Here is a 10,435-nt window from a genome sequence, read left to right as displayed (position 1 = left end):
CCGGCTCCACTCAGCCTCCTCCTCCCACTCACTAAGGGGTTAGCCCCCCTCTCTCCACGGGCCCCACTTACCCCAGGCTGTGCTGGGGGTTGGCGGGGGGCTCTGCGGCTGCTGGAGGGTTTTTGGGGGGCTTCGGGGGAGCGGGGGCGCAGCGGCCTTTCACCCGCGCATCTCTTGCCACTTCCGAGCCTAACTGCAATTCGTTGATTCGGATCACTGTTCCAATTCAATTCGGCCAAATCCAAATCTAAAGATTCAATGCTGATTTGGAGAATAGGCAATTCAGCCATAGACACAGTTTTATATGTTTTTTCTACATACCTCGAGGTACCAGGCATGGCTCATGAATGCTGCACTGGTGGAGCAGATGGAGCATCCCACAGGGGTGCAGGGAGGCCCCCCACGTTTTCGGCAGCAAACCCGGAAGTGGACTGGAAGTACTTCCAGTCCATTTCCAGGTCTACCACTGAGTGCGCTCCCACATTTGTGCTGGGTATTTACAGATAATATAGAAAGGCAAAGTTCCTGCTTCAAGGCATTTCTTTGTTTTTCTTTAGTATTGTTCCAAAGGGGTGAAAACAATCAGGAAAAGCTTAAGAGGTAAGGAAGGACCCCATACAAAAACAACTCAGGAAAAGGTGAAAAACAGTCCAAACCATAACAGAAAATGTTCTATAGAAGTGCTTTATCCAGCTGATGGCATACATTTTATCCAAATAAGTTAAACAAGTTCCTAAAATGAAACTATTCAAAATTAAAATTTGAGTTTCAGGTTTCGCAACAAAAAATAAGTCCTCTGCATGATCCAGTATAGCTGTTCTAGGTGTCCTTTTAATAATTCTATGTCAAGTTATGTGACTTCTGAAGGCTTTTCTATAGCTAGTACAAAACTACAAAGCTGTAACATGAAACCAGAATTGTAGCAATGTTGGTTCTTACTCTTTCCAGGGCCAGCAATAAAATGTTCCTGTGACCATAGGAAGCTCTGCAAGGACTGAAGCGCCATCTCTGCAGAGGTTACAAGCACTGCCAGGAACAAGGTAATGATAGTACCTGCTCCCAGTTGTAGCTTCTGTTGTTACAACTGAACTCTTTCACTCCTTAACTTTCTATCCGTGCTACTACACCTCTGGCAGAATACAGGGGACTATGGATGACGCTAAGGTTTTCCAGAAAAAGTTTAGGAAGTTTCCAGACAACACAGGCATTCAGTAAGTTTAAGCAGGTTTCAATAATGCTTGACAAGTGCCTGAAAAGAAAAAAAGTTAACTCAAAAGCATGAGCTTTAAATCTAGCATTACAAAATTACTACAAAATATGGGCACACAGATTTAAGGCAGGTGTGGTAACCTTAACTCCAATATTGCATCTTGCAAATCACTCCAAACTTGCACTCAGTTTTTACTAGGAAACTGACCTCCTGCAGACAGTAGCTAAAAGCACGTTGTAAGTCCACCTGCCCTGTAATACGGTGCTTCCCAAAGTTTTCCTCAGCATGATCCCATTTCCTCAGCATGGCCCCTCATTCCCCACTCGCAGCCCCCCGCCTCCCCAGGTGCCCCTTACTCTCAACCCACAGTCCCCTGGTCCTGCCAGTGCCCCTCACTCCCAATCTGCAGCCCCCCCACACTTCCCAGGTGACCCAGGGCCAGAAGGAGACCTGCAGCCCCCTGCCCCGCAATCCCAGCAGCACCTGAGCCCCAGCTGCTGCCCACAGGAAACAGCAGCTGCCGAGTTCGGAGCATAGAGCCTGGCTCCCCTGCCCCCTGCTATCCCCTCCCCGATGGGCGGCTGTAATATGTTCTGATGGGGAAAAAAACCCAACAAAAAAGACACTGAAGGATAAAGATGACATCTGGTGGGAAGAAAAAGTGATATGCATCATCTTGTCAGTTTAAAGTCTTCTGAAGAAAAAAAATTCACAAGTTTACAGCAAGAGCTTGCAGGATCCAAAAGCCATAATCAGGATGACCAGGTTATTTCATAATGTAAACATTGCTTTCAAGCTCGTTTCCAGGTAAGTATAAGAAGAACTTAAGAATCAGACAGATGTGGAGGGTGTAGATATAAGCAGTGTAAATCATCATAACAAGAACAGAAATGATAAAACTGTGGAGGATTATTCTTTCCCATGTGTCGAAAAGGTAGGCACAGGTGATTAATTGATATTGCCAGTACAGCCAGTAGAAATAGTCCCATACAGACTTCATTTTCATCGTCATCCTCGAGCAGCTTCAGCAAGTTCAACCTATTAAAATAAAAACTTTTCGTTAAGGAAAAAACAATGTAAGTGTGGAAAAAAACCAGTAGGATTCATTTACTCTAGTATTACAACTGAACAAGGACCACAGTGTTGTCACCTTTTGGACAATTCAGCCAAAATCCTAGGACTTCTTAATGTATAATATGTTCATCAGATACTAATGCACTCACAATACCTCTGAAGTGCTTATGCTTTCTTCCAAACTACCCTGATGATTTTGCTGTAAAAGTAAGTAACTTCATCTACCATGCAATTAACACCCAGTATGGCAAAATAAATATGGATATGAGAACAATCAAATGAGAAACACTTAAATAGGCGTTACTTTATATCAGACTCAGATATCCTGGGCTTTGGTTGGGTGTGTCTGATTTCCATAGGCTACATACATTTTGTTACTCTGCTCACTTTACTCATATTTGATGTACAGCACAGAAGGTGTGCACACACCAGCAACCAAACACATACCCTAAACAAAGGACACCTCATATTCATGGAAGAGAAGGGTTCAGAGGAAAATACCAAAACTCCAAACCAGCCTTTTTTTCCCCCTCTTTGAACTTAAGGTTCTGAAAATAACTTAATAAACCCTTTTTTGTGACCAGGGGGGCAGGGAAGAAAGGACTCTTCATCCTATTTGTATTTCCTCTCAGATGTTTTGTCCTCAATGATTGCCAGCAATGCCAGAAGGACAATGCCACAGCACCCCTCTAGTGGCCCTTATCACCTGGGAAAGTGGGAGAGGATGCCTCCTCAGAGCAATATGAGGGTCAGTAGCTAGAAACATAAGACTCAGGGACCGGACCTTCTGCACTAGTCAGATTCCCATCTCCTTCTTCACAAGAAACATTGCCCTGCCGTCTCCATCATACACTACTCAAGACCCATCTTGACATGAAGTGGAGTTTTTGCCACTACTCCTCCTATTGGAAGGCTGTTACAGAATCTGTCTGATCCAAGGACTGGATTCAGTGACTTACTCCTTCCAGCCCTGTGGACCTCAGGCACAGTGGCACATACAAGCTTCCTGCTACTTCCATATTAACAAGTGCCTTCAGGCTCTCAGCCTTGCACACGGTAGCTGCAACAAGCGTCAGGACTGGAAACAATGGAGAATGCGTTATAGTCAGATGCTGACTACAATAGACCTCTAGAACTCCCACAGAGTTTGTCCATGAGGCATACTGCCATGCCAGGGTGAAATGTCTGCGCTAGATGCACTGTTGGAAACAATGTAGTCTCCCTGGGACAGTTAGAACGTCCACTTTGTACTATTAAATTTCGTCCATTTCTGATATTCCACTTCTCCGCTAGAAATCCAGTTCTTACAGTTGGAAATTCTGATCCTCCTCTGTATCAACAATGCACCTCAACGGTGTGCTATCAACAAACTTCATTAGCGTGCTCCAGCTTTTTTACCATGCGCATTAGTGAATATATTAAATAATACACTCCTACATTGTATGTAATGAGGACATCAGCATCAATTACCTGCCTCTAGTGTTCCCTCTAAGCTGCACGGCGTGCGTGGCCACAAGACATGTCTGGCAGCGCAGCATGAGTAAGCCTGCGCAGCTGTGCACACCACACAGCTTAGAGGGAATGCCGCTTGCTTCACAGGTACAGTAAAAGAGTTAGTGCTGGTATAATACCAGGCTCCTATACAAAGCAATATAACTACTATTATTGCTCTTTCCAGTAACTTCCATTAATACATGTACCTCACTATGATGCATCCAGTTCATACTAAAAAGAATCTCATGTATAGTGAAGTATCATATCAAAATGACTCTATACACCCCATATAAAAAAAAAAAAATCAGGAAAACTCACCCTACTTCTTCAAAGTGTGTTGCATTATATCTGGACCTCTTGAAACTTCTGAGTATGTTCAGCACTCTCTTACTGAATTTTGAAGCAACAAGGTCAGATGGGAATGGGGGACAGTGATATAGTTGCTTCCCCCTTCACTGCAGATTCACCACCAAAACCTCTGGCCTCAGATGCATAAGCAGTCAATACCTCCCTGCTGCCACACACCCCTTTTTCTGTTTTTGTACCAACTGTTTCCCATGCCCCACCCTTCCTCACTGTTGCTAAAACTTACATAAAGCCAAGATTCCAACCGCTGGATTTGAATCTAATCTAAATAACATCACAGGGCACATACTTTATGAAAATTGTTCTGCATTGAATTCTATGTCAAATTTTAGTTTGATAACACAGATCCAACCTAGGGTACCACAGGAACAGGAAATGCTGCTTTAGAAGCAGAAGAGTCTTATCTTGATCATCATAATAAACCCAGATCAGGTTCCAAGACCCAGCCTGACTCCATCAGTTGATCAGGGCAATCAATTTCCTGAGGCTTCAGGGAACAGACCCCACCTTCTCCAACTTTTAAAAGCAAGGCCAAGGTACTAATACCCTGTTTTGGCAAGGACTTTGGTTCTTGCTCCTGACTGTTCTGTTCTGCCTTGGTTTCCTTACCAGCTGTCTGACTACAGCTCTGACTCTTCAGTTCCTGTGAACCTGGTCCCTGACTTTGTCCAAATATCATTTGATCTTCCCTGACTACTAACAAGCATCAGCAACTCAGAATTGCCAGGTGCAGAACTCTGTCTGCCTGGTGAGTTACTGTTTTCTTTTGTAATAGATTTACGAGCCACCCTTCACAAACAGGTTAATTGCAGCTCACAGTAAAACACCACAACCCGTATAAAAAAAGAATAACACTTTAAGAAAGTGTAATAAAACACACCCCCATCCCAAATTCAAAAACTGTCTACCTCATCTCCCCCCTCTCCTGCCTCTGCCTTTGAGGAAAACTTCCCTCTTACCTGTACCAATCTTCCTTCCCAACCTATATTCACTTCCTCTATTAAAAAACAGGAATTCCCCCTCCCTACATATGACCTGCAGTACTTAAAGCGTGATTTAAGAGCAACAGAAATCATGTCCTATTCCTGTGCAGCTGCAAAGCTCCAGGTGGAACCCACAGCCAGCTTCTTTGTGCTCCTTGGGAAACCTGGTTCAAACCTCTTTCATGCCTGTTTGCTCTTCTGCCTCTTACAAACATGCTGAGGCCCAGCTCTCAAGGCAGGGCAAGATAGCACAAGAGAAATGAACTGAAATATGACAATAAAATAGTTTTCTAAGCACAAACCAAACAAACTTAGGTTTCCCTGAGTTCTGATCAATCCTACAGCTTAGTTATTTAGAATTCTAGATGATTCCAATTTATAATATAAAGGGTTTTGCCTAAAGTCCAACTGTTTCCAAAAACTAAGACTCCATCTTCAGCTGATATGCCCCAAGCAGGGCCTCAGACATAATGCCAGTTCTTCTCCCTATCCTTTCCTCACCCCGCGCAGGTTGACCCACTGCATTAAAAGCTTGTCAAAACCCTTCTTTCAAGTGCATTTCTGTGGAAAACTGGATTCTCCATCACACTTTTTTTTTCTTTCTGAGAATTGATCACTTCAACGGGAAATTCTGATTTGTCACAGCTAAATGCATGAATGTTGCATGCTAACAGCTTGGGCCTAAAACCACAGAAAACAAGAAATGCCATTTTGATATCTCTGCTCTGTGTAGTCTTAACTGTTTGGAGAGAGATGTGAGGATTATAGCCAGGCAGCTGCTTTTAGTCAGTGGTCCTGCTCTAGGAACCAGGCTGCTCTACATAGACTCATAGAAAGTTAGGGTTGGAAGAGACCTGCATCCAAGTCTGGGCTCCACAATTCAAGAAGGATGTCAAGAAGCTTGAGAGAGTCCAGAGGAGAAATGGAACGGAGGAGGAATCCAGACTCAGAAATGTTCTTCACTATTTGTAAATGTGTTATATATTGAGTCATGCAAAGACATGTTGCTTTAACATGTTTTAGCTTGTATGTTTAAAATATATTTCCTCCCCCCTGCACCCTGCCCCAAACAAGGAGACAGCAGCTTTGCAGAGTCAACTGAGTTCGCCAAAGGATGATAATTAATATCTAAGCACAGGTTGGGGATGCACAAGGAGTAACATCTTATATGAATGATGTACTTTTGCTGTGGCAGAGTTGTTGTAGGAAGTATGGTTTTTGTCCCGCATCTGGAGTTAGTTGTGCTTCTTCCACAGAATCCCATGTCTGGGGTCAGAACTGATCTCTGCTCAAAGGGATAATGAGTGTCATTTCATCAGAGTGCTCCTGTGCTGACTTGCTTAAGCAAGGGCAGGCAATTATTTTTGCTGACTAGCCAGGTAGGCAGTTCTGGGAAGCTGCCACAAGCCAGTCAGCACTCCTTCCCTTCCCCCAGCAACAGCCTGGAGCCCATGTGCTGCCACCAGCAGCCCCCAGCCCACCCCACCTTTCTAAGTAGCCCAAGCAGTGTCTCCTTATGGCTGCCACCACTGCTGGCCCCAGCCCTGCGGTACTGGTGGGAACCTGCGCACACAGCCCCACTCCAGCCTGCCCCGCGCCTGCTCCAGACTCAGCAGAACAAACCAGCTCCAGACCAGCCATAACCAGCACACTACCCTGACCCACCCTGCACCTGCTCCAGACCACCTGCCCACTCTGAGCAGTAGCAGCAGCAGTGACCAGGTAGAAGCTGCTAGTCAGCATGGGGGAAAAATGGCCCCTCCCCCTGACTGCTGTTGGGCCCTTCTTGCTGCAGTCCCCCGGGCTGCCCTCCTCTCCACCACTGTTGCTGCCACCTCTGGGCTGCCCCGCAAGACAGTGATGATATCACATAGGAGTGGAAGGGCAGCCTGGACATAGGCTTCAGGTGTCTGCAACAAGAAGGGCCCAGCAGGAGTGATGGGGAGCAGCTGCTTTTCCCCCACACTAAGCAGTCACTTCTGCCTGGTGACCACTGCTGTTGCCACTGCTCAATGTGGGCAGGCGGTCTAGAGCAGGTACAGGGCAGGTCGGGGTTGTCTATGTGGATTCTAGCTACTCTGGAGCAGCTCCGCTCTGCAGGCTTGAATCTGGAGTGAGTGTAGGGCAGACCAGGGTTGGGGCTGTGCATGCAGGTTCCTTCCAGTGCCACAGGGCTGGGGCCAGCAGCAGCAGCAGCCAGAAGGAGCCACTGCTGCCTGGGCTGCCTAGAAAGGCAATCCAGTTGCAGAGCCACCCTAGCCCCACTGTGTGCCCTGGGACCAGCAGGACACATCATAGGTAGGACAGTGCCTGAGCCACGTGGGACCAAGGGACCCACCATGGGCTGGACAAAGTCCCTCCGTGGGCCAGATCTGGCCTATGGGCTGTATTTTGCCCACCCTGTGCTTACGCCTAGCCCAGGAGGGAGCAGACAGTATTTGGTGTGTTGCATGAAACTATAGCCATTGAAACTATAGTCAAGTTGTATGCAGATATTAAGCCTTAGAGAGTGTCTCTCTCTAAATCTGACTGCTTAAAAAACAACAAACACATAGCACCCCTGCCCCCATCAACGCTTACTGTATTGTTTAATTACGTTATGACAAAACTTGCAAGACATTTGATGTACGTGCAAGCTGGAGTGGCACTGAGGGAGTAGGATTGTGAAACTAAGGTAAAGGTAGCTACCAGCCTACCTGCTTCCAGTCTCCATGCACATGCATGTAATTGTACAACTCAGGGTATGGGTGGGGTAGCTGTCTACTATAAAAGCCTTTTAAAGAGTGTTAGAACAGCTACTGAGCCTGAACAGTGACTGTAACATTCTGTTTCTTGACTTCTTTATCAGAGTTGTTCAGTTCTCATGTAGTTCACTTCTTCACCCACTAACCTCCCTTTCAATCAAACCAAAGGATGACACCTATGCCCACACTCCCCAACCCTATTCCTCCTAGCACTTAAAGCCATCCATGGCTTTACAGTCTCACCATACTCCTATCCCCAACCAGAGCTCATGACAGAGAGGATAGTGGAGAATTACATCTGAAACTTAATGTTACAGAGGACATACAAACACTAGTGGCACATGTTATAATGAAGTCACTCATTCCATGCCTCAGAGTCTTCACACTCTTTTAGAGGTAAGAAAACAATTATCCTGATTATTCTCAATTGGATCATTAGTGTGGGGGGTAAAGGTGACAGCCAAATATAGTCATTGAAACAATTCTGGAAAGGGTGAGGAAAAAAATGTTTAGTACATTCCTCTAGTTCAGCACTGCCTTTCCTTTCAAACAACAAGGCACTCAGCTCAATCAATTATGTGGAGAAAAACCAAATAATCCCTTCACACAAAGCAAGGAAATAAGCCAAATCAAACTAAAGGCCACACATCTCTTTAATGGGAGGATGTCATCAATCTCCCAAAATGAAAGTGTTTAGAAAGTACATAGATATATCTAGGTACACTGTTTTACCATGACATTTGTACATCTTAAGAAGGCTTTTTGTAATTTGTACTCAAATTTCAATAACTTTTGAAATAGTGTTAGAAAACTGGTTGAATACAAGTGCAATGTATTAAATGTATTCCATTTACCAGTCTTCATTATAACTACAGTGCTTTGCTTGTACAAGTGTCTCTCACTTTGCTTAGAGAAGCCCCTATTTACATTTTCTTCTTTCAAGATCACAAGCTGAGCACCTGCTCATTTAGGTTCTTCTAAAGCAGTATGGTAATACTAAAAGGCATCTGTGTAGCTGTTAAGGCAGTCAGGTGTTTTTTTCACCCCAACTAGTTGTTTCAGGTTGAATTAATCCTTGCAACACTGGAAGAATCATTGAATCACCCCAATTCACAGGGCAGACTAATGTGACAGCCAAGGGCTGGTCATGCATGGCAGGTCTGCCATAGAGCTAGTGGCAATTGCATGGCCAACCACTATTGGTGGCAGCAGTTTTTGCATCGATGCCACACACAGTCATGTTACTGTCTACAGAAGACATTATGATTATGAGGAAATAATTAGTGGAGAAAAACAAATGAGGTTGAGACACTACACCAAGCCAAAAACACCTCCTCAGCTGATGTGACCTGACTCCCATCCTTCCTTCTGAGACCTTTAGTCTCATGCCAGGTAACAGCAAAAGGCACACTGCTGAAATCTGTAACAGGAGCCAGGGTTGGGACAAATGGGGCAGGGCTTGCCCAGGGGAGAATACCATGTAAGATTGACCAGGTACAAAACTGCAGTGAATGACAGAGGCAATCAGTGATGTTCACAAGTAAAGAAATGCTTTGGACAAAGACAAGGGAACTGCCAAAGCTCTGAGCTTTGACTGTAAGGGCTCTGAGTGGCTAAGGCAAAGGGCAATAGAAAGAAAGGTCTGACTACAGGTAAAACCTTTCCTCAACATCCCTTCTGGCCTGGATGACCACTGTCAACATGCCCACAAGGTACAGGCTTATATCAAGGGCTCTTATGGCAGCCACTTTCATTCCCATATGGCCAGGAGGTCCAAGAAAGGTACAGCAGCACAGAGAGAACAGCACTACTGGTCCCACCTTGGGTAGCCTAGATTTGCACCCTGGCTGCCTGTCTCATCTGGCTGGGCAGTGTGTCAGCAATCCAGCTCAACAGCCATTTCACCTCCAGAGCTTCCCACAGATACCTGCCTCCTGAAACAGGGCATGGCAGCCCACTGGGCTTAGTGGCTGCCAGCTCTAGCAGCCTTTGTACAAGCCGCCCATGAACAGCAGGCAGGAGCTGGCACCAAGGCTGTTGGAGCTCATGGTCTGAGAAGGAGTCTTGGAGCCTCTGAGAGAAGGCTGAATCAGTCTGAGCAACAGCAACCCATAGCCCTGCAGGTACACAGGGCAACTGGTCTTAGCCTCCAAACTCTCCTCTACAGCCCTTTGAGGCTTCTTCCAATGTACCCAGGACACATACCATTCATCCCCTTTGGCCACCTGTGAGTTGCTGGTGCCCAAGCCTGCCCCACAGCTGCACTAATTCCGAAGTCCTGTCCTGCCATCTAGGACACCTGGCAGCATGGGAAGCTGCCTCTGAGAGCCCTCCAGCCCCCTCTCTCAGCCTGCCATAGCAACTGGAAAGAGCCTGCCTGCTTTGTGAAGTTTTCTTTGCCACCAGAATATGAGAAATTGCTTGAATCGCTCTTCCTCATTCCACTGCCCCTCACACCTCAGGAGTGTCTGCATGGAGCTCTGCTGTGAGATAGGGCGCTAATGCTCTCCTTTGGTCTAGTTGCCAATGCCCCAAGGTGGTTCCATGTTCTGAACTGGAAGGAA

At 45.9% G+C, this 10,435-nt stretch overlaps 1 long non-coding RNA gene across 3 annotated transcripts; it reads right to left on the bottom strand.

Moving 5' to 3' along the window:
- Window positions 1-665: 665 nt before the first annotated feature.
- Window positions 666-5,163, bottom strand: LOC102379118. Of its 3 annotated transcripts, none has more exons than XR_324087.1 (3): window positions 5,104-5,163; window positions 4,097-4,168; window positions 666-2,248 (listed from the first exon to the last, which is right to left on the bottom strand). It is a non-coding gene; the product is annotated as an uncharacterized LOC102379118 (long non-coding RNA). The 3 variants fall into 3 exon arrangements; XR_324086.2 differs by lacking the exon at window positions 5,104-5,163 and adding an exon at window positions 4,371-4,594; XR_001358186.2 differs by lacking the exon at window positions 5,104-5,163 and having other exon boundaries at window positions 4,097-4,278.
- Window positions 5,164-10,435: the final 5,272 nt, after the last annotated feature.

Source organism: Alligator sinensis, unplaced genomic scaffold (assembly GCF_000455745.1).
Source record: "Alligator sinensis unplaced genomic scaffold, ASM45574v1 scaffold869_1, whole genome shotgun sequence".
In the NCBI taxonomy this organism is placed as follows: domain Eukaryota; kingdom Metazoa; phylum Chordata; order Crocodylia; family Alligatoridae; genus Alligator; species Alligator sinensis.
This window is presented reverse-complemented; position numbering and strand designations above follow the sequence as displayed.